A 24,455-nucleotide genomic window follows, 5' to 3' on the forward strand; every position below is an offset into this window, starting at 1 on the left:
GTAGCACGTAATTGTATCATCCCCAGCGGGGTCGCCAAACTGTGGACATGGGCCACGGGGGAGCTTGGGACAAGCGTTTCATTTGTGGAGTCGCCACCAATTTTTATGGGAAATTGGAACCGTTTGAATACCTTGTGCCATGTCAAGCCACAAAGTAGTGACATGAACACTAAGAACTCGTTACCCTTAGCATTATATGTCTAGAATGACTCTCGTGGATGCCAATGAACACGGATGTTCACAGAGATCTGGAGTAATGGGTGAGGGTACGTATTAGGAAGTCCTTTTATTGAACACCTAATCCCGCCCGCCTCGATAGCGGCCTCTACTAATGATTGGGGAAATTGTTCATATTTGATATGTCGTCGATCATATGCATGCAATGCAACATCCTACGTTTTAATCCTTGCATGTGATTTAAATTATGTTGGTGAACAAATAATTAGCACTCAATTATGTCGAATTGGGAATTAGAATTAATTACATGTGAAAACCAAGTAAATAAATCATACGAGAAACGATAAATAAATAGCAATAAATAAAATAGAAATAATTAAAATTACAATGAATTACAATGATTTAACTGATTTACGTCAAAAATACACTCAAGATGGAAACTTGAAGAAAAGAAAAGAAAAGAAAAGGGTTAAAAATTGAAGTAACAAAAATAAGACAGATTAAGAGAGATATTACGGTTAATAGTCAATTAATTACGTAATTAAAGGCTAGGTCAAAGCGAGAACGGAAGTTCAGGGACAGAACTCACCTCAGAAAAGGCGCAGCCCTGTTGCGTCCCTTGGAAGAGGCGCAGCTATTACTGCATTCGTTCCTTAGTTGGGCTCTGGCTGTGAAGTCCAAACCGCGTGTTTGTTAATGTTTGTTGGTATGTTTTATGATTGATTATCGATATTTGACTCGAGTGGAAGTTATTTAACATATTAATTACATATGAAATCGTCATAAAAGTGATAAACACGGATCAAAACTAATTAAAACGATTTAAGAACGAATTATAAACGAATTAAAACGTATTACGTTTGTTACGATGGCGGAAACGAACTCGAAAGAACTTGATAAACAGGAAACAAGCAATGGAAATATGTACAAAGGATGAATTCCAAAAACTTGATATGAGCAAATCGAGCTTCTAAAATCCGGGTTTGATTTAGTGACGAAAACCCGCAAATATTGATTATAAAGGATTTAGGTCGTAAACAAATCGCGATAATTAAAAGGAATACATTAAAATTTAGTTTATGTACAAAGAAAAGAAAGAAAATAAGAAAGTAAAGGAAAAGAAACGAAACTACAGAAGAACCGAGGAAGAAGAAGAAGAGCAGAAGCAGCGGCAGCTTCTGGAAGAGGCGCAGCAGGTGCTGCGACCCTTCGAAGAGGCGCAGCTTCTGCTGCGTTTCTTCTCGACGTTTGGTTGCTGCTGTTCCGTAAGAACAGTTTAATAAAAGGGTTTCTAAAGTCGGTTTTGAATGTATTTTTGACGTGAAACTTACATTAATTGATACAAAAATAAAACACAATAAAAAAGATGGGATTTACACCCTCAGACTTACATGTTTGACGAAACGAGAATGACTAAGTTAACGTTTAGTGATTGCTCGACTCGAATGTATGTAGAAAGTGCCCTCGTTAGAGGATTTAGATTTAATTGATTGATGTGTAGTGGTCAAATTGGTCGGTCATGCAACGTGACTGGAACTCAGAACGATTTGAGCTTACGTGGTCGATTGATCAAGCACGTAGGCGTCGAAAGCTTAGAGCAATGTCTAGAATGTAAAGAGAGAAGAGAAGGGCGGACACGCGCGTGAAAAATATGGAGACCGAAGGTCTCTATTTATACTAAAATATGTGAAGAGTTATGGAATGACTCAAACTTTGGAAAGAAATCACGGAAAAAATCTGAAAACAGCGAAAACAAGCTGGAGAAAGGGCGCAACAGCTGCTGTGATCCTTCCAAGAGGCGCAGCATCTGCTGCGTCATTTCCCCAGAGGTTTCCTCCTGTGGAAGAAAGATTTCTGCATTTCTATTATGGAATTGCGGTAGATCAATACTTCCTTATTCCTTGAAAAAAGATATACGAGATATATTTTACCAAAAGATATAAAATTAATTTATGGAATAAATATCCGGAATATTCTAGAGCATTCCGACTCGACATTTTAAACGGTTTCTTAGAAAATGAAGCGGTTTTTTTGACCTGGACTCCAAATGAACTCTAATTACTGTCAAAACGACCGTATAGGCGCGTAGATAACGGCCAAGGGGTAGACACAAGTATTTGAGCTATCACTTGACGATAAACTTACGGATTGTCATAAATCATTCCGCGTACCAAACATGCGGCCCAATCATCACTGGGTGGTTGGCGGGAGGTGTAGAAATCAGGTATCTACACCTAGGCTTGAAAAACGTGAATGAGACGAAAAACCGTCTTATTGCACAAATGCCAAGTTTTTTTGCTTGAGTTGTGTGCCCCACTAGGTTGTATTGTAGTCGGGAAAGACCGTCTTTGCCATATTGAACCTTCGTTGGGTGTTGTGGGCAAAATTTGAGTTTTTGCCTTTTTGTGACGGTCTTATGTCTGATGAAATAAGCGTCTGTTTGAGCTCAAATTGAGCCAGTTTGTTGTGAAATGGACCTTAATGGTAGTTTAGGTCACTTTGAGATGTGATTAAATCATGTCGTTATATTGTGGTCGTATTTTGAATTTTTGACCTGTTTGTGCCCGAATTGGTGTAAAATTGCCCTTTTGAGCTCTGAAAAATACCCAGTTGTGTCGGGAATTTTAATTTTTTATTTGTGGGCCTTGTGTGGGCCTTGAGGTGTTGGGCGGTTTTTGAAATTTTTGTTATTGTTTTGACTCGTCTTTTGCTTGAAAAGAATGGCGAGTCAGTTTTTTGTGCGAATTTTGTGAAGTGTTTTTGTTGGATGGGTTTGGGCGGGTTTGCCCTTGTTTTTTTTTGCATTTGCAGGTAGTTTGTTGTTTTTCGGATTTGTACATTTTGCGCCGTCGTAATGCCGAAATTTCGGCTGACGTTTTTGTTTTGTCACGGTAGTTGGGGAGTGTTCTGGGCCCACTACGTCCGTTGCTGAGGCTCTAGAGCAGGAGGACGATCCTGGAGGAGGAGAAACAGCTGTCGCCTTGTCATTGGCGAGTTGTATTTCTCCGTGGCGGCCTTTGTACAGCCTTTGATCAAGTGTTGATCATTGGCTGTTATCTACAGAGGTTCGGACGTCTGATGATTGGGGGTCAAGACGGTTGCATTATTCTACGTAACCGTCTTCGATCGTTGTTGAGCTCTGAAGACTGGGGGGTAGCGCCCTATGTCATGGCTCCCTCTCATCGCCGAATTCTGACGATTGCGGGTTAATGTCGGGGTGATGCACTGAGTCACAATTCCTGATTGTCATGTCGTCCGAAATCTGCCAGGCATTGTTTCCTTGTCATGGAGTAGGAATGAGGTATTACAGTCATGGTAACCACCTCTACTTCCGCGGTTACTCCTTTCTTTTCCATGTTGCTCCTTTTCTTTTCCGATCATAAGGATAGAGAGTGCTTAGTTCGGTAGGTGGCGGATAGCCCCCAGTTCGTTGGTTTAGGCCATTGTCTGTATGATAAATACTTGTACCGGATCCTGTTTGTATGGTCAGTCGTTTGTATAAAACGTGTGTTGATGTATTTTGCGTGAGGCGGTTTGTATATATGTGTTTTTGGATTGTAGTTTAGTTTGTTTTGGCTTTTTTTGTTGTGTGTTTCGGAGGAGCACGGTCGGCTGCTAGTTCCCTTTTGCTTTGCATTTGTTCCTGCATAGTAGTGTAGAAAACAAGCAACAGGTAGCACGTACGCATAAACGTAAACACGCAAAAGCATTTGATGAAAACAAAAATAACCACGATGACTCGAAGTTTAAAACTTGAAAATTAAATTTTGAAAATTCCGCGACAGGTCGTCACGTTTGGATTTTCCAAATGAAATTGTTTTTAAATTTTGAGCAATTAACTCGTGTTTGAATTAAATTGCATCGAATGTTTTGCCGAAAATTGATTTGTAACTCAAAAAAACGAATACTCAAACCGTCACAGATGAATTTCAAAAGGGATTTTTGCCAGTGTATTTGATTTGATTTTTGTGAGATCAAGGCTCGGATTTGCAAGAGCTTGAATTTTTGAGGAGAATTGACGTCATGTTATGAATTTTCGAATTTTGTGGGAAAATGCGAAAAAGCGAAAAAATTTCGAAATTTTCGACGACATGGAAACGATCCGTCGCGGATTGGTGCGACTAGCCCTTCCCCCCTAAGAAAAGGAAAATAAAATCCATTTGTTTAAAGGTGCGTCATGGAAACCGTGTTGGATCCCGTAAAACGCGAAAACAAGGAAATGTGAGTGTGAGAAAACACAAAAATTCCCTAATAATCCCGAAGAGGCGCGAGCCTTGAGGTGGGAGGATTTAGGTGTCAGGAAGAAACACAACTTGATAGGGACAAATCAAGGTGCGGATTCTGAGGACCAGCCCAAAGAGGCGCGAGGCCGTTGGCGATGGAAGGGAGCTTTGCCTTTTTTCGGAAAAAAGGTGTTGATTGTTCTGTATAAATAGGGACGTGTGTGCTTCGTTGTTTCATCATCCGAAGCAAAAAACATCTCTACGAAAACCTTTCTTTTTATTCCACAAAATAATTCATAGATGCTTTCGAAAATAGGTTTCGACATTGGTGTCGGGATTTGTCGCCTCCCGAGAAATATCAACTCGTTGTAATGGGAGCTGGTCAATTGTTGGTGCTTCGTCAAGTCATGGTGAAATCCTCGTTCCTTAAAGCATGCTCTCGGTTTTAGGATTCGAATCATCATGTTTTTGTTTTCCCGAAAGGTGAAATTTGCCCTCTTGCCAAAGAAGTGGGCGCCATTGGTGGATGGCCGGGTTATAATCCGGTGCTTCCCCCGACTCGGTTGTGTTACAAAGAGAAGTTTCGTTCAATGTTGGGCTTGTCAACGAGCCAAGTGAACTCTCTCCTTGCTCCCCATGGTGTGGATATGTTGGCTCTTATCAACATTTTCTCAAACCGGTTGGATGTTAATGTTTTGGAGGTGGCTAGGAGAAGGGCTCTTGCCTTTTGCCTAGTGCATGCATACCTCTTTGTCGATGCTTTGAAGAAGGAGGGGTCAAAATGTTATAGTAGTATGACCCTTGAGCATTTAGTTAAGCAAATGGAACATGGTTGGGATCCATCATGGTTGGTGTTTAGCGAGATCATCCAAGCTTTGGACAAGAAGGGCTTTTGTGGAGAAGCTTCTTCATTCGTATCTCCAAGGATCCTCCAAGTGTGGCTATAAGAAAGGCTAAGGTATGTACAGCCTCCGGTTGAATCTTCTTCTTATTCTTTCCGTCACCTTACTATGAGGAATAAATTGTACTCAGATAGTTTGGCTTCCACCGAGGCCTATTGGACCTCGAGATTGGTGGAGGAGGGTGGTCCTCCTATCCGTTGGGTGTTGCCATGGTGGCACTTGAGGTCCTTCACGGGGTTGCCCGCTTCGGCCGCTAGTTCTTGTTCTTTGATGGTGGTGGGTTTGAAGGTTGCTTCCTTCATTTATCCCGAAAGGCTTATGAGGCAAATGGGGCGACAATAAAAGGTGCCCGCTCAAGATACTCTTGTCCAAGGGATTGGTTTCCGGAATTCCGAGCTTGTGGAGATCTTCGAAAGATGGTGGGCCACTCGGCCAATTTGGGAGGTACCAAACCTTGTTGCCACGACATGGGTGACTCCTGCTTATGTCAAGTGGTCAAGAGGTCAAACCTTGGAGGAAAGGTCCAAGTCTCGTAAGAACGAGGTCGTCGGCTTGAAGTATAGAAAGGTTGGCAAGGCCCACCGTGCCTTCTTTGACGACTTTGCCAATGATGTTGGCCCGGATGTAATGAGGCCACCAAAGAGGAGAAGTTCGGGTCTCAAAGAGGTAATGGGCCGTGTATAGACTCGACTTGGGCCGAGTTTGGGGTCATACAAGAGACCGGAGGCTGTCGCCGTCTTAGATCCGTTGAGGATCCGTTCCGAGGAGGAAATCCATACTAGGCGGGCCAACAAGAAGAACAAGGGGAAGATGTACCCCGAGGGAAAAGGCAAGGGTAGAATGAAAGAATGAAGACCTCCATTACCCGTTTTACTATTATGTTGTAATAGTGTTGTGAGTTTTTATTATGTTGTACTAGCTAGGTATTGTGTATTTTGTGCTAGTTTTATTATGTGAGATGTCTTAGTCGACATTCTAGCTTTGACAAGTTGTAGACTTGCTTAGCTTTATTTGTTGTTAAATTGATAATCCTTCTCATTATTAATTAAATCAGAGGATTGCTTGTGTCAAAAGACTTGTGAACGCTTGTTTCTTGCATCCATTTTGTAAAGGCAAGTCGGTTTGAGTTATCCTAAACATCGGACTTGGGTAATGGGATTTTTTTGGGAAGGGAGAAAGGCTTCTTTTTTGTGTTTTTATGGAAAAGGGAATGTTTTTCCCTTTTCTTTTTTTGAAGTTGATATGGGTGTTTTTTTTTTTTGTGTGTGGATGGTTGTATCCTTCTTGTGTAAGAAAGAACTGCCTACGTATCCACCTGAAAAAAGGTGAAATCAAACCATGCTCCTAGTTCGAAAAGTTTTGTTAATTTTATTTGGGTTTTGTGGTTGTATCCTTCTTGGGTAGGAAAGGACTGCCTACGTATCCACTTGAAAAGGTGAAATCAAACCATGCTCGTAGTTCAGGTGTTTTTTGTATGAGTGCAAATGGATGTTGTGTTTGACAGATCAAAGGAAGTTTGAAACGTGACAAGGTGCCGCAACTTAGACTCGATAAAACATGCAATTTCAAATCAGAACGCATTGAGCAACTTGACCTGAATGGGATATTGTGGTCGCTAGTTGTGAAACTAGGCTAAGGTTTGTGGTTACTAGTGTTCAAGGGTAGTATTTCTTGAGTTGGTCTAGGTTTGTCGGGTTTGTAAAATCCTCCCCGTCTAGGTCACTCAGTCTCACTGTGCCCCCCGAAAGTATTTTCTTGACAAGGTATGGCCCGGCCCTATTGGATTTGAATTTCCCCCTCGGATCGACGGGTAGTGGTGCTCGAACCGACGTGAAAACCAATTCGCCTTCTTTGATGGTCCTGGGTGACTTTTTTGTTGAATGCCCTTTGTATAAGTAGTTGGTATTGCTGGACGTTGTGCAAGGCATTGAGTCGTCGTTCGTCTAGAAGCGTGAGTTGTTCGAACCTTCGACAGGTCCATTCCGCCTCAGGAACTTGAGTCTCCAGTAGGATGTGTAGAGATAGGACCTCCAACTCTACTGGTTGAACTGCCTCTATACCGTATGCTAGGTAGAAGGGTGCGGCTCCTGTTGGTGTTTGAATGGAGGTTCGGTATCCCAGAGTGCAAATAGGAGCTTGCTCGGCCAAACGCAGTAATTATCTTGCGTTTTCTTGATAATGGTGACAAGAGTATTGTTTTCTGCCTCTACCGCTCTGTTGTTTGGGGGCGGTAGGGAGGTGATTGATGTCGCTTGATTTTGTATATGTCCAGCAAGGCTTGTGTTTTCGCACGGAAGTGGGAGCCTTGGTCGCTGATGATTTCATGGGGTACCCCATATCTGCAGATGATGTTGTCATGGATGAACTTGGCTACTTGTTTGGCGGTCAAGACTGCATAGGACTGTGCTTCCACCCATTTGGTGAAATAGTCGAAAGCAACGAGGACGAAGCGGTGCATTTTCGTGCCTGTCTGGTTAACTTTCCCGATGATGTCGATGCCCCAGGTCGAGAAAGGCCAGGTGATGTCATGGTGTATAAAAGGGATGGTGGTATGTGTTGTATGTTGGCGAAGATTTGGCAATTGTGGCAATGTTTGACATAGTTTATGCCATCGGCTTCCATGGTAGTCCAGTAGTAGCCTAACCACATGATTTTTCGGGTCAGCATCATTGCGCTCATGTGAGGGCCGCATTATCCGTCGTGGACCTCTCCCATGGCATTTTTGGCTTTGTGGTGATCAATGCAAAGGAGAAGGATCCCTTGGGGTGTCCTTTTGTATAGTTTTTCTTCGTTTATCACGAATTCTGATGCAAGTAATTGGCTGGCTCTTTGTCCTCTTGTATCAGAGTTAGTAGGGAATTCGTTTTTGGTTTAGTAGTTGAGGATGGCTTGGTACTAAGGTCCGAAATGGTTCTCCTCGTCGTTGTTGATGGCGTAGATGTAAGCTAGTTTGCTCCTTCTCTTGACACATAAGGGCATTGATGTATTTGACCGGGTCCATCTTGGAGTATATATTAACCGTGTAGTTGGGCATGTAATGTCGCAGCTTCTTAGTTGACCAGACCAGGGCAAGGCATGTCTTTTCCAATTGGGTATACCTTGTCTCATATTCGATTAACTTTTTGTTGATGTAGTAGATGGCTCGTTCTTCGCCGTTTACTGTTTGTGCCGACATTGCTCCCATGGCTTTGTCGGTGATAGTCCAGTATAAGGACAAGGGAATTCCTTGTTGAGGTGGCATGAGGACAGGAGGTTTGGAAAGGATTTCCTTTATCTTGTCGAAGGCCTTTTGACAGTCGTCGTCCTAATCGGTGTGATCGGAGGTGCAAAGCTTCTTGGAGATTGGTTCACAAATCATAGTGAGTTTGGCTATGAAGTGGCTGATGTATTGGACTTGACCGAGAAATCCTCGAATCTCTTTCTCGTTCCTAGGCCGAGGCATTTATTGAAGGGCCTTGATTTTTGTAGGATCAATTTCGATGCCTCTTTTCCTGACGACGTGTCCCAGGAGTTTTCCGGAGGTGACCCCGAATGCACACTTCTGAGGATTTAGTCTCATGTTGTATTTCCGAAGGTGAGCGAAGAATTTATGAAGCGTGCTGACATGGCCATCCCGCTCTTTTCATTTAAGGATCATGTCATCGACATATACATCCACCTCCTTATGCATCATGTCATGTAGGAGAGTGGTAGCGGTTCTTTGGTAGGTTGCTCCGGTGTTGATTACCGAAGGGCATGACCGTGTAGCAGTATGTACCCCACTGTATAGTGAATGTAGTCTTGTGCATGTCTTCCTCAGCCATTTTGATTTGGTTGTATCCAGCATACCCATCCATGAATGATAATAGGGCGTGCTCGGTGGTGTTATCCACCGGGATGTCAACATATGGCAGAGGGAAGTCGTCTTTTAGACTTGCTTTGTTTAGGTCCCTGAAGTCGACGCAAACCCTAATTCTCCCGTCTTTCTTGGGTACGAGGACTATGTTGGCCACCCAGTCAGAGTATTCAGACACTTTAATGAATCCGGCTTTAAACAGTTTGTCTATTTTTTCTTCACGGGTTTAGCTTCGGGTTTAATGGGTATCATGTGCTCTGAAATCTCCCTGTCGATCCCTAGCATGTCTTTGTAGGACCAGGCGAATACGTCCTTGTATTCGTGTAGGTAGTCGATGAACTGCTGTCTCTCCGAGGGGTCAAGGGTGGTCCCTATCCTAAGTTCTTGAGGTGCATTGTCGGTTCCTACGTTAATAGGTTCATTCTCCTCAATGATGAGGGTCCTGTCTTCTCGTTTGTCAAGTTCTTTGGCTTGGTGAGGTGGATAGTCACTCAAGTCAAATTTCTCATATTCGTTCAAAATTGCATTGTAGTTAAAATGAACCGAGTCATAAGCAAACTTAGCGTTTATTAAGTTGACTTGAGCGAAAAGCTCGGATAGAACAGACATCTTATGGGCAGTCAGAGGCGACACTGTAGAGGAGGTGGCCCCCGGAACAAGCTCCAGGTTGCTACCTTCCATGGGATTGGGGTTAACGTTAGTTGACTCGGCCTCTGAAGCAGCCACAAGTTTGTGATAAAACAGTGGAAAGGTAACCTTGACCGGGACATCAAGAGTACCGGGAGCTAAGACAGACTCTGACTCTAACTCAGACTCTGACTCTAACTCAGACTCGGACTCTTCTACGCTATCCTCCTTGAACATATGGCCTTCTCCAGTCGTGACCTTGAGGATGCGGCCTTAACGATCGGTCCACTTGAAAGTTTTCCTCCAGCCTTATGTAGCTTTCTGTGTGTTAGTATCAGAGATTAAGGCGGTGGGATCGAACTGGTTGTCCTTTAGAGCAGATGATGTCCGCATAGCCGATGTGCCTGATGTAGTCTTCTCTGAAGAGGAGACTGACGGCCTGCTCGTCGAGGCATGGGGTCGACTCAGATTTGGTCGATGCAGCTTTGGTGTTGTCGGGGATGAAGTAGCAGTCTTAAAAGACTTCTACGCCTGGGTGCTTGACCTTAGCTATGGAGTCAAAGATTGGCTCGGGAAAGCCGTTGTAGAGCTTGGATTCTCCCTCGGGGATGATATATCCATTGAGAGTCAAATGGTAGGGACGGAGGATGACTCCGTGCTTTTTGCGCTTCCGTATTAGGAGGTTCATCTTCTGGATGTCTTCATCGGTAGGCTTATAGCCTAGCCCGAAGGGAATGTTGAGGACCTTGGCCTGTTTCAAAGGAGGCAAGGTGCTCTTCAGCGGATTGAGGGATAAGCCCGGGAAATAACCTAGGCGCATTAGAATGCGGTAGACTGTGAGGTTGGAGAACGGGTCACAGTCAAAGGGTGCTGATTCATCGGTTAGGGCATTCACAGCTTGGAATCCCCACATTTCGCTCTCGTCCTCCTCAATGACCTGAGAGGCTATTCCCTTCTTCACGATAGCCATGATCGGGGATGCGGGAATTGTGATTGTTTTTCCATCGAACGGGACCCTGAAATTCTGATGGAGGGTTGAGGTGACGGCGTTGACGGTGTGAATCCAGGGGCGTCCCAGAAGCATGTTAAAAGAGGCGTCGTTGTTGACCACCTGAAAACTGGCTTGTCTTTCCAAGGGTCCAGTTGCAATGGTCAAGGTGATAAGCCCCACAACCTTACGACGAGTGTCGTCATAGGCCGTACTCCTTGATTGGTTGGGACCAAATCGGTTTCTTTGATACCCAGTTTGTGAGCCGTCTTGAGGGGAATGACATTGCCCGTAGATCCGTCATCTATTAGAACCATAGGCACATTCTTCATGAGGCATTGTACAGTGATGTATAGGGCCAAGTTATGGTTGGCTCCGAATAGAAGGATATCTTCATCAGAGAAGATAACCTGGTTTCTTAAGTCGGGGACATACCTTGTCATGTGTGCTACCACATCTTCTGGAGAGGAGGTAGAGGGAACTGTCAACTTTCCCATGGCTTGTAACAAAGCCTGCCGATGTTCGAAGGATGTAGCAATCAGTTGCTAAATTGAAATTTCGGCCTTTGCTTTTTACATTTGTTTAAGGATCGAGTGTTCATAAACCTTGGGTTGAGTGTCCACGTTCGGGACAGTATGGTCATTCGTTGTTGGAATGACTGTTGTATTGTTCGGGTTCTAGTAGGGGCGTCCGAACCGAGTAAGATGACTGATCCCTTTTGCTTGTTTGCCCTTTCTCAGAACAATTTAGACATCCTCCGTGTCATCTCTCCAGATACCGTTGATTTCGGGATCTCGAGGGCACCTTGGAGGGGTATTCCTCGGTGGATAGTTTTTTTAGGGGAAGTTCTTGTGATGGTAATTTTTGTGGAGTTGATTATTGTGGGGTTGATTATGGTGGGGTTGATTATTTTGTGGTGCATGCCAGAATGGTCGCGGGAGCAATTCTTTCTGGTGAGGGTTGTTTTGGGTGGTTGGAGGACCCTCCCTCGGGCCTGGTGTTGGCGTTGGTGAGTTGAAAATCGACCGGTGGTAGGCATCCTCGAGTCGGGTAATCCTCTCCGAGAGACTAGCTATGACGTCCTCAACCTGTTGGAACATGGTGAGCATGGTTGCGGGGCTGAATACGAATATCCTGTCCGGGGTATCCTTTTCCAAGGCATTCACCTCGTCGTCAATTGGCAGGATAAGGTTTGAGCAATCCAAGGTTGGCTCGTCATCAGAGATGGCATGGATTCCCAAGGGGTTTGTTTTGTTATTTGGTTTAGTGGGTTGAGGTAAAGGTAGTTCTCCCTTCTCGATCATATCTTGGATGGCGTGCTTTAGTTTAAAGCAAACCTCTGTGTCATGACCCTTTCCCTGGTGATACTGGCAATAGGCATTGGGATTCCAGAAATGGGTTTTCTTAGCCTCGGACGGATCCGAAGTAGGCCCAATCGGTTGTATTTTTCCTTGGTCCATGAGTCTTTTTAGGGCATTGGCATAGGTTGTTCTCATGTTCGTGAATACCATTTGAGGACGCTTAGTTTTCTTTGTGGTTGGTTCGAGGAGGTTAACCTCATCGATTTTGTTCGTTTGACTATAAGGGCGAGATCCGGTTGATGTAGATCCTTGTTAGGCTCTACTAGTGGTTTTGGTTAGGACACCCTTGCGGAGATCATCTTCGATGCAGGTCCCGAGGATTTGTAGGTCCTGGAACGTTTTGATGTTTTGATTTCTCAGCAGGATGGCATAAATCGGGCGGAGGTTGTTGACAAGTTTCTCCACCAGAGTTGATTCACTCGGCTTACTGACCAATTGAGTGCTTACCCTCCTCCAACGGGTGAGAAAATATGTAAACCCTTCCTTATCGTTATGAGTTATGACTTCAAGAGTGCGGGTATTGGCTTGGATTTCGACGTTGTCGGCATACTGTTTAGTAAATTCAACGGCGACTTCGTCCCAGGTAGTAAGGTTTTTGGGGTCGAGGGAATAGTACCACTGGCGGGGGATCGGTTCCATGGATGATGGGAAGATCCGGGTGAAGAGTTCTTGTTTGACCCCTTTGATGGACATGTTATCCTTGAAGCCCCGAATGTGATTGAGTGGGTCCTCCACTCCCTTAAACTTGGGTACATCAGTCAAGATAAAGTTGTCGGGTAGTTGATCCCCAACAGATTAGAATCATTGATTGTTCTCAAGGTGGATGTTGTTACCACAAGTTAGGAGTGTTGTGTTCTACGGTTTCCTTGTTTTCCAGGGTGTCGATACGGGTCTCGACACGGTCCAGGGTGACCTTAAGAGCGGTGAGCAGGCTGGCTAGCTGAGCATTTGGGACGTCTCTGTTGTCATTGTTGTTGTTGGACGATGCTGAGGAATGGGCCATGGCTCTTGAAGTAGAAAAATGGCTCACGTTACATCCCAATCCGACACGCTTTAACGACTAACGCAGACAACACAAGGGACGAAAAAACAGATCAGACTCAACGAGACGAGGGCAACCGTGTGTGGTACCTCGGTGCTGACTTGGTTTATAATGTGACGGTGTTGACCGAAGTTTGACTAGCGTCCAACGTAATGGCAAGACGCCGTTGAAATGAGTCTCGAGGTGAGACGACTCATAAGTAAAGACCCATAAGTACGTTTGCTTCGACTCGATGGACACGAGGCGGAATTGGAATGGTGGACTGAAGTTTTCGAAAATAGAGATGTTCAAAAATATTTGTTTGTTTCTTTTTGGACGGCTTCCGAAGAATAGGGATCTTCAAAAGTCGGTTAGTTGAAAAGGTTGTTTTAGGTTTGTTTTCAAAAGGCGGTTTGAGTTCGAGTTGAGGCGGCTCTAAAAACAATGTGTTATTTCCAAAGGCGGTTTTTGAAATCCAAAATTGTATGTTTTGAAAATCGAGTTTTGAAAGATTTGAAACGGTCTCGGGGACGGTGTATGGTCCTCCGGATTTGGAAAGGCCTCGAAAAAGGGGTGTGTGCCATTTTCGGGTTTTGAAAAAGCCATTGTGTCGGCGTGACACGGGTTAAAATCTGTGTCTTGATGTGCCGATTATAACGGCATAAAAAGGTGTTTTTGAAATAGTTGTAGGAAACCAAATTTGAAAGTCGTTATTATGACGGCCTAGAAAGGCGTGCTTTTTGAAATGTTTGTAGAAAATCGGGTTTGAAAATCGTCATTACGACGGCCTAGAAAGGCGTGTTGTTTGAAATGGTTGTAGAAAATCGGGTTTGAAAATCGTCAATACGACGGCCTAGAAAGGCGTGCTTTTTAAAATGGTTGTAGAAAACCGGGTTTGAAAATCGTCATTATGAAGGCCTAGAAAGGCGTGCTTTTTGAAATGGTTGTAGAAAATCGGGTTTGAAAATCGTCATTACGACGTCCTAAAAAGGCGTGCTTTGAAATGGTTGTAGAAAACCGGGTTTAAAAATCGTCATTACGACGTCCTAAAAAGGCGTGTTGTTTGAAATGGTTGTAAAAAACCGGGTTTAAAAATCGTCATTACGACGGCCTAAAAATGCGTATTGTTTGAAATGCGACGGTCGGCGAATGACCGAGGTTTGAAACGGCCATTATAACTGCGCAAAAAGGTGTTTTTGAAAGTTTGAAATGACACGGAAGGACTTATGATCACATAACACATAAACACTCGCAGTTTCATCATATTATGCATAATACTGACAGGGGTTTTGGCTTAAAAGGGTGGGTTACACACCAAGCGATCAAACCCCGATTTTGGAGAAGGATACCAATCCAAACAAAATGTGTAAGGAGGATGCCCTAGCCTCGTGCTCGAAGGAAATGAAAGCCCTTTGACAAAACAGAAATGTGTAACGTCAACGGTATGCTTGACTCAATCGGGATTCGAAACGCGGGGATGAGAAAACTCACGCCGACGAGACGAGCGAATTGGTCGAAAAGGGTTAGGTTGTGGGCCCGGACAAGGAACCCGACTTATGACCGTAATATCAATTAATGCATTTCAACCAAGACCTCGTTTGATTCTCACCATCTAGGGATCACAAAGACACAAGTGTCCTAGTTCTCCCCAGCAGAGTCGCCAATCTGTGGACATGGCCACCTGCACGACCAGCCGATATGTGGGCATGCAACGGTCTCTTTAAAAGCCACGCTCGACGGCGTAAAAAATGCTTTCGACCAGATCGTATTAGATTGGTCGGTTTTGTCTCGGCAAGGATCTCGAAACGATGCAAGAGATGTTCGGAGTCGCAACCAAGCATTTGTGGGATGCTTGGAACCCGTTCAAATCCACTTTATACCCAGGTCAACCACGGGAAAAAAGCGGTGTTTGACATAGGTACAAAAGATAAGGAATTGTCCCTCTTTAGCATCCTATCTCTAGAATGACTCTCGTACGCGCTGGATAAGGTCGTCCACTATCCATAGTTTCTGAGTAAGAGGAGAAGGTAGGTATTAGGAAGCCCTTTAATCAGACACCCAATCCCGCCCGCGATTGCGGCCTCTACTAATCGATCTTGGCTGGTTAAATGCGAAAATTGATAAAACGGGTAAATGCATGAATGTGCATCCACAAGTTTGAACCTAACATGTGAGATTTCTATGTTGGTTGTTGAATCCAAGTATCAAGTATTTGATGTCAAGTTGGATTTAATGTTGATTTGCATGCACGACGGAAATTAAACATCCATTTACCGAGTTAGGTTTATGGTGCATAACGTGATCCATTTGTCTTAGTAAGGCGTTTTGCAAATACAACGTAAAAGAGAAGATTTGTCATCTGATCCGTCCTATATTCGGGTTAACAAAAGTCGGGATCGTCCTAGATAAGTGCTGGAAAGAAACAGAGCCTGCATCAGGAAGCTTATAAAGGCGCGAGCCATCAGGCGATGCAAATGGGCATGTCCTGGTTTGAAAGTTGGAAAATGGTTGGCCTGTTTGGGCGCGAGTCAGTAGACGGTTGAAGGGACGTCTTCTGACTATTAAAAGGTTTTTAAAATGGTTTAAAAAGAGGGTGTTTGAACCCGTCGTCATTTAGACCGCTTTTGTGTTGATATCAAGAACGAGACTTGAATAATCATTATTGTATTGACAATATTCGATGTCGGGTTGGATTTTGCGAGCTTGACATGAATTGTTTTGAAAATGATTAAGAACTAATTGTTTTAAGTTCATTTGTTTGTGATTAGTGAATGTTTATCATTGTACTCGATTTTAAAACTGACATGGTATATGGAACCAAGGATGACTTTGTATTTATGAATAATACATTTGTTTTGAAAACGTAAAGAAATGAAATAAAAGGTTTTAAAATGCCTTTTTAAATGCATTTAACCAAATATTATCACCGAAACACGGATTAAACCGTCATGGTATGATAAACCATGGGTGAAAATGTTTTATGGTTAAATGTTTATCATAAAAAATGATTTGAAATATTTCAAATGGTAAAAACCGATTACAAATAAGAAATGAATTAAAGAGGAATATGAGACCAAGCACGGCTGGATTTAGGCCTGAGAGGGGCTTAGGCGCGAGCCTCCCTGCTATACAAGCAGCCCCTGTCTCCAGCCAAAATCCAGTTTTGGCTCATTTAACCTATGTTTGACTCTGTTTGACTCGTTGTTGGAGTCGGAATTTGAATTTTGAGTCGGTTTTTGGTCCGGTGTCGGTTTTGAATCTAGTTAGTGTCATTGCGACCCTGTCGTTATGCATTAAACACTCCAGGTACTTTTGAAAAGTTTTAAAATGTTTTGTTTTCGAAATCGTTTTAATTTTTCCGACGTATAGTTGTACAAAACTGTCGATTAAATGTTGCGATTCCTAAGCATGTTGTAGTCTGATAATCATCGGGTGTTTGTTGGAGATTCGACAGGTACTGGGTATCTACAGCTAGCCAAGTTGAATGTGCATTTTGAGGCTCCCCAGTGATGTTGAAGGGGCGTTTTGAGGCTCGCCAGCCATGTTGAAGGCGCGTTTTGAGGCTCGCCAGCCATGTTGAAGGCGCATTTTAAGGCTCGCCAGCCATAATGAAGGCGTGTTTTGAAGGTCGCCAGCCATGTTGAAGGCGCGTTTTGAGGCTCGCCAGCCATGTTAAAGGTAGAATGATCGACTGTGGGAAATAGCCACGTTTGTCGGGCTTATTTCAGGAGATTGTTGAGCTAGTGGGCTCCGTGGGGAGGTCTCCGATATCCTACAGAGGAATTTCGGTGCTCCTATTGAATGTTTGTGGTGCCGGAAAGAGATAGGCTTTTCATAGTTTGAGGCTGGCTCATGTGGACGGCGGTGTCTGATATCTTCATTCGTAATTTCGAAGAGAGGTAACGGTTTTTACTGCCGTTGTTAGGAGTTTGTATAAATAGTGAATGTGAACTCCGCCATTTGATGTTTGTTTGAGATGATAACGGTTTTTAATTCCGTCGTCTTGCGATTTGAAATTTGTGAGAAATAGTGAGTTTGGACTTCACTACTCGGTTTTTATTCGAAGAGGACGGTTTTTGATTCCGTCGTTTGAATTTGTGGGGAAATAACAAATTTTTGAATTTCGCTATTTCGTTTGGTTTTTTTTTTTTTGAAAAGTGAAGATTTTTAATTCCATCGTTTGAGTTTGTGAAAATAGAGGATTTGAATTTCAATATTTTGTATTTTGTCTGAAAATGACGGTTTTTATATCCGTCGTTTGAAATTGTGAAAATAGCGAATTTGAATTTCACTATTTTGTATTTGTTTGAAGAATCACGGTTTTTAATTCCGTCGTTTGAAATTTGTGAAAATAACGATTTTGAATTTCACTATTTTGTATTTGTTTCAAAAATGACGGTTTTTAATTCCGTCGTTTTAAATTTGTGAAAATAGCGATTTTGAATTTCACTATTTTGTATTTTGTCTGAAAATGACGGTTTTTAATTTCGTCGTTTGGAATTTGTAAAAATAGCGAATTTTAATTTTACAATTTTTTATTTGTTTGAAAATGACGGTTTCTAATTCCGTCGTTTGAGCTAAAAATAGCTAGTGTGTGTGGAAATTGGGCCAAAGCCCAAAATTTCGCTGAACAAGCTGAGAACACCTGAAAGAGGTGCGAGACATTTTGCGGTGTAAGGGGCTTCCCCTTTTTTCTGTAAAAAGACGCGAGGAAGGTTTGCTCCTCATTAACTTCATCTTCTTCGACAGAACACCCGACTTCAACCAAAAAAATCGCCATTTTTGATCTCTTTCTTTGCTTGCTTTCGTGCTACAAACAACATGTCATCGGAAGGTATGTAAATCCTCTTGAATCCATTTGAATTTGTTTGTCTTTTTGTTTATTGAATTAGGGCGAAACCCTAACTCCATTGAAATCGATTTGGGCGTTTTTGTTTGTCCCATTTTCGAATGAAATTGATGATTGTATTAGGTTAGAAACCTTTTTAGGAGTATATGGGTGCTTTTAGTTTGTATTTTGGTCCCCATTCCCGCTCCTGAGGAGCAAAAAACGTGAGTAGACGAAAGATCGACATATTTCACAATGTCGTGTTCGTCTGCTTGAGTTGTGTGCCCCACTACGTTGCATTGTAGTCGGGGTAGACCATCTTTGCCATGATGGACTTTCGTTGAGGGTTGAAGGAAAAAATTTTGAATTTTGCCTTTGTCAGACGGTCTTATGCTGACAAAATAAGCGTTTGTTTGGGCTCAAACTGAGCCATTTTGCTTTGAAATGGACCTTAACGGTAGTTTAGGTCACTTTGAATTGTGATCAAATCACGTTGTTTCATCGTGGTTGTAATTTGAATTTTTGAACTGTTTGTGCCCAAATTGGCGTAAAATTGGTCATCCAATAGTTACATCAATCTCGTATACTATATTATGGGCTAACACTCTAAGTGACAAAAAAACAAATCACAAGCTATGAACTATTTAAGCTATCCATCCATACTTGGTCACTCCTCTTCAACACACTCTAAGTGAAAAAATTGCTTTTTTCGAGCTGTGAAAAATGCCCAGTTGTGTCGGGAACTTTTGTTGCATATTTTGACGGACCTAGTGTGGATCCGAGGTGTTGGGTTTTTTTCGTCTTTTGTCGTTGTTTTGACTCGTCTTTTGCTTGAAAAGAACGGCGAGTCGTTTCTTGTACTTTTTTGTGAAATGTTTTGCTGGATGGGTTTGGGCGAGTTTGCCCTTGCTTTTGTTTTGCATTTGCTGGTGGTTTTTTTTTTTTGGATTTTGCGCACCTTGTGGTGGTTTTTTTTTTTGGATTTCGGCTAACGTTGTTTTTGTTTTGCCCTAATTTCAGGTGAGTGTTCCGGGGCTTCTAGGCCCACTGAGTACGTGCACTAGTAGAAAAAGTCTCATTGATATCAGTTATTTTACCCTATTTACATCGCTTTTGTGGCGATGTTTATGGGGGAGACGTATTTAGTATTTTTACATAAACATCGGTTTTAGAGCCGATGTAAATAGTATACAATTAACATCGATTATGGGTGAAAAGCGATGCTAATAGTGTTTCAATTATATCGGTTTTTGTTTAATACCGATGTAAATAGTATATTATTAACATCGGTTATAGGTGAAAAGCGGTGTTAATAGTGTCTCAATTACATCGATTTTAGTCTGAAACTGATGTAATGTAAATGACATTCCTATACTACACGATTCTACATCGGTTTTGGTCTGATACTGATATAGTATGAAACTAATGTAGTATGTTTCAGAATGATGATTTACTCGTAACCTATTTGTGAATTTTTACACTATTAGGGGCTGCAAAATGAATCAATATACAAATAATAACCCTGCATCTCATTCCTTCCAACAATTCAAACACAACTATATATTTATTATACCAAAAAAATATCATAGCGTATACAATTCCGTCCATTCAAAGTAGTTTAAAACGTACACTACACGCTTCTACGACGCAAAATGTGTATTTTCAATTACAATTTCTAGAAATCTAAATCATACATACTCTAGACATTCTTTCCACAATAAAGCGACCAAAGCTCTCGAACCTCGTTCATTTGTTCAATTGTCATTTGCGAACCTGAAACACACTACATACAAGAACAAGGATTAGGAAGAGGTACACACTTAGAAAATACAAACAATATCTACACATAAAAATTCTATACGAACACTATCTATTCATAAAAATTCAAACAATTCGAGATAATAGATCAGGATACATTTACTATGTCGTCCTCTGATGATGCGTAACATACGGTAATATCATACATCCACTTCATAATGTAATAACCGCACTCATAACTCTCCAGTTGTTGAGGGCACTACATTTATACAAAATCAAGAGTAAGTAGACAGCCGACAAGGACAATCAGGTTGCTTTTGCTCGTGACTATTAGAATTTTTGTTCAAATTAGTCATTTCGGCTCAATTCAGATCCGGTCATTATTGTCATGTCTATATGGTTATTGGGTAACATATAGCCATGACTCATGAGTACACCATTATTATATGGAGTAACCTATTTACAAGTTTTGTGAAGACTATTCTAACGCGAGGATTTTGTGTTCTAAGGTCAAGAAAAGATAAACTTTAAAACTCAGTCCAGAACCTCTAATCTTCAACATATAATTTATGATGCTTGCATATCAGCACCAAGATCAGCATACATATGCATCAATATACATGAGCAGCATCAATAATCTCAGCCTATCAGTCAGTTAACTAGACGTAATTGGTTCAATTTTCTAATCAACACCTCAATCATATATATTAAACAAGATCAGCCGTTTGCGCACCAAATCGGCACCAAATCTACGTATTGGACAAACATTGCTATCATATGACTATAAAGGCTCCTTACCAATCAATACAAACAAGAAAATAGTAGCAAAGGCCGCTCAAGGCATAGTTCATACTAAAGGTAATTAAAGGCACAGTTCATACCAAAGGCAGCTATACTCGGCGTAATTGAATTTCTAAGGAAAACAGCTACATACCTCAATGATTTTTATTTGGAGTTCATTTTTTTTTGACAAATCACGTGTTCCAGCCCTAAAAGAATACCTTTTGCTAGCCCTGAAATTGAATACATGAAAAGTAATCATATTATCGATCATTCATACATATAATTTAATGTTGTTAGCTAGTCGATTGAACTTACCATGTTAAGCAACTTTTTATCTGCCATGTCTTCTTTGTCGCCTTATCCGAGTAAAAAATATATGCAATATTATCTCCAAGATAAAATACAACCAACATCCAAAGCGAGCTATATAAAAAAAAACAAAACTTATAAATCCTTTAACTAGGTGAGCAAAGTGATGAAATGCAGGAAAAAAAATTGTAATACTCACGCCTCATAAAAAGCACCCATCACATATCTCTTATCTTGTTGAGCCTTTATAGCCTCTGTTAAATATCTCTCCGTCTCAACCTCGGAATGCATATATGTGCAAAGTCTATCGGGGCACAAAAATCCACCTAGTTTTTTCGTCACTCCAAGTTGAGTCCCATAGTCATTCAAGAAGCCACATTATTATGTGTATAAAATTCATAATAAGTATATAAATGTTGATATACACATTTGTAAAGGAAGGGTTATTGAATTATGGGAAAAAAAAGATACCTTTCCCAAAGTTGAAGTATGGATATATTTAACCATTCATATCTGAACATCTCCGTAATATCATCAAGCATGATCAACAGCTTCACCGGGCTTTCATATGAATAGACCACCTTCTCGATTTCTATAGTAAACAACATATATCCTCCCGAACAAGCATAACAGATCATGTCTTCCAATCTTTGACAGTGAACATCTGAACGACTTAACTCATCCTTATTTAGTGGCCCATTTTTGCTCTTTGTTGACTTCGCCTAAAGATTATAAGTTTTAAGAACCTAATAAGAGAGAAAAAATAATTAAACCACCTACAAGTAACTCTAGCAAGTGGTTCATTACCATTATCGCGTCCAGTTGAACCTCCTTAATACCACCACCACCACCAGACGGCCGTATCTTTGCTGAATTATCAGTGCCTTTTGGCTTAACCCGTTGAACCTTATCTTTAGCCTTAGGATCATCCTAGCAATTAGAATTAATACAACACTTAATTAATTTCTTAACCCTTACAAAAAAAAGAGTTGATAAATTAGTAGTTGCACATTTTTTACCTCTGTTGCTCCTAATAAAATCAATGATTTTGGCCACTGTGCAAAACTTCTGACAACCGCACCAACCTTTTCATGTTCATCCCACGGAATTGGAAGTAATGCCTTCCCATCTATAATATTATCAATGGATACGTGAGCATTTTCACAGGTCAGTAGTGAGTTGTGCACCAACTTACCTTCTACCCAAGGCCATACTGTTCCCTCGGCGACAACGATCTCCATCTTACCAGCAGCCAACATGGAATGGGATCCTGCGATAATGAATATAAGGAAAATGTAAAATTTTAACTATATATATATATATATATATATATATATATATATATATATATATATATATATATATATATATATATATATATATATATTTATTTTATTCTTAGAAAGAATATAAAACTCAAACATAAAAATATAATTTCCCGAGTCAGAATATTTATATTGATGCTAATGAGATGACCAAAACATTAAAGTAGAAGACATACACAACACGTTGGTACATCAACAACAACCTTCTGCCAGGACCTCGATTACTAATGAGATTACCAAATCAAACTAACCAGAATGTTAAATTAGAATGAAAATCAGTATGCTAAATAGAATGCTAATCAGAATGTAAATAACCAGAATGGAAAAAGAAAAAAACAGAAGAGGAGTCAATGGCTAAATCACTGGGACAAATATAGCAAAATCATTGGCAGAAGACAAAATGATCAACTAAATGTCCATGTTCAACAATCAAATGCTAGAAACCAAAATGCTCAACTAAAAGTACTTAATCAAAAGCAAATGTTAGTGTACAAAACAGAACCTTTAAGTCTTTCCAAATTGAATCTTTAATTCCCTCGGGTACTTTGAACCAATCCTCATATGTGATCTTGATTTTATTTCGGGCGATCTTACCAATATCTCTAACAAAATCTCTCCTCCATGGTCCATATGGCCCACCAAAATTATCAAAATCAATACGCTTACGCCCTTTATTTGGTCTTTTGGCCTTTATACCTGTTGTTGCACCTCTCCCTTTACGTTTGGCCTTCTTACAATGGTCATTTCCGCTTGTGGGGGCTTCCTTGTCCATTATATACCTTAGGAAATAAATAAAGAAAAAAGTTAGTATATACCAGTTATGAAAATAATATGTCAAAGAGATAAATGTTCAAATCATATAATTAAAAGAACGATATGGCTGCCATGGGCAAATTGCTTTGGTGGATAGCTGGCAAACAAGATTATCTCTAGAAAACAAATCCTAAAATTTGGAAAAACCAAGTAGCGTAGGGGAAAAGCATGAGCAATACGGAAACATTTGATTTTGGGGTTCAAGCAAATGAAAACAACTATAAAACACACAACTAGAGATAAGCGATTTTAAAGACCGTCATTGTGAGACTACCAGTAAAAACGGATGCAAAATCAAATTCGGGATTGAAACTGGTCTGAAAAATATAAAATTGATGGATTTTTGCCAATATTATTATTAATTTCTAGAAAGGTGGTGAAGATAAACAACTGTATAATAAGTTTGGGTTGAGAAATCAAAGTATGTGATAAGTTACAAAAAAGTATTATCATTAATCTAGAGTGGGTTGATGGTATTAAGGGATGATAAATGTTACTAAAGGGGCTTAATAACTAACAACTATGTCGTCTTTCATAACTGCTTTGGATAATAATGATTTTCTTGCTCTTAATATTTCACTTTGTAAAGCACCCTGATAGGACGCAAAGTCCACAAATTTTATGCTGGGATACACAATTCAATTTATTCAAGGTATGTTGATATCTCTATGCCGCGGATCAATGCTTGGAATAGCGACCAACTCCCAATCTATGAGCCTGGCTTGGACGACGTCATCAAACAATGTCGTGGCAAGAACCTGTTTTTCAGCACTGAGGTTCACAAACATGTAGCTTAGGCTGACACTGTTTTCGTCTTAGTCAACACTCCGCTGATCTCACCTAGAATGTAGCATGTATGATTGCTGACGTGTCAAAGTCCGACAAAATTGTCGTTCAGAAGTCAACGGTTCCTGTCAAAACAGCTGAAGCAATAGAAAACATTTTGACCCACAACATTTTGACCCACAACTAGATATTATCAAACCCTGAGTTTCTTGCTGAGGGAACTGCCATTGATGACCTGTTCAAGCCTGACAGAGTCCTAATTGGTGGCCGAGAAACACCTGAAGATCCGAAGGCAATCCAAGCATTGAAGGCCATTTATGCTCAATGGGTTCCTGAGGATCGGATTTTAACCACCAATCTATGGTTTGCTGAGCTGCCTAAGCTTGCTGACCTGTTCTAGTCTTTAGATCAATGAAAATAACACAATATATCCAGTAGAATCAAGCTCTTCATTGGGAGGTTGCCAATTCATTTAGTAAACCACATGGCATCATTTACCATTTGATATAATCAAATGAAGGACACCCATATTTCTGGAGTTGCCCCTCTCCAGGAATTTTCCCCCGCCATTAATTTCCCTCTATCTAAAAAATCCCAAATGTTTTGGGGTTTTTCATTCGAGTGCTCTTCATAATCTTGGGAGTACTTGGATTTGAGTAAAACCCCATAAAATTTGGGATTTTTTCAACAGATTGATTCAAGTTTTGTGTTCATATTGT

At 41.2% G+C, this 24,455-nt stretch overlaps 1 pseudogene; it reads left to right on the forward strand.

Annotated features, from left to right (window-relative positions):
- Nucleotides 1–23,013: 23,013 nt before the first annotated feature.
- LOC141651958 (UDP-glucose 6-dehydrogenase 5-like) lies at nt 23,014–24,136 on the forward strand (annotated as a pseudogene).
- Nucleotides 24,137–24,455: the final 319 nt, after the last annotated feature.

The sequence above is a fragment of the Silene latifolia genome, chromosome 1 (assembly GCF_048544455.1).
Source record: "Silene latifolia isolate original U9 population chromosome 1, ASM4854445v1, whole genome shotgun sequence".
Lineage (NCBI taxonomy): Eukaryota > Viridiplantae > Streptophyta > Magnoliopsida > Caryophyllales > Caryophyllaceae > Silene > Silene latifolia.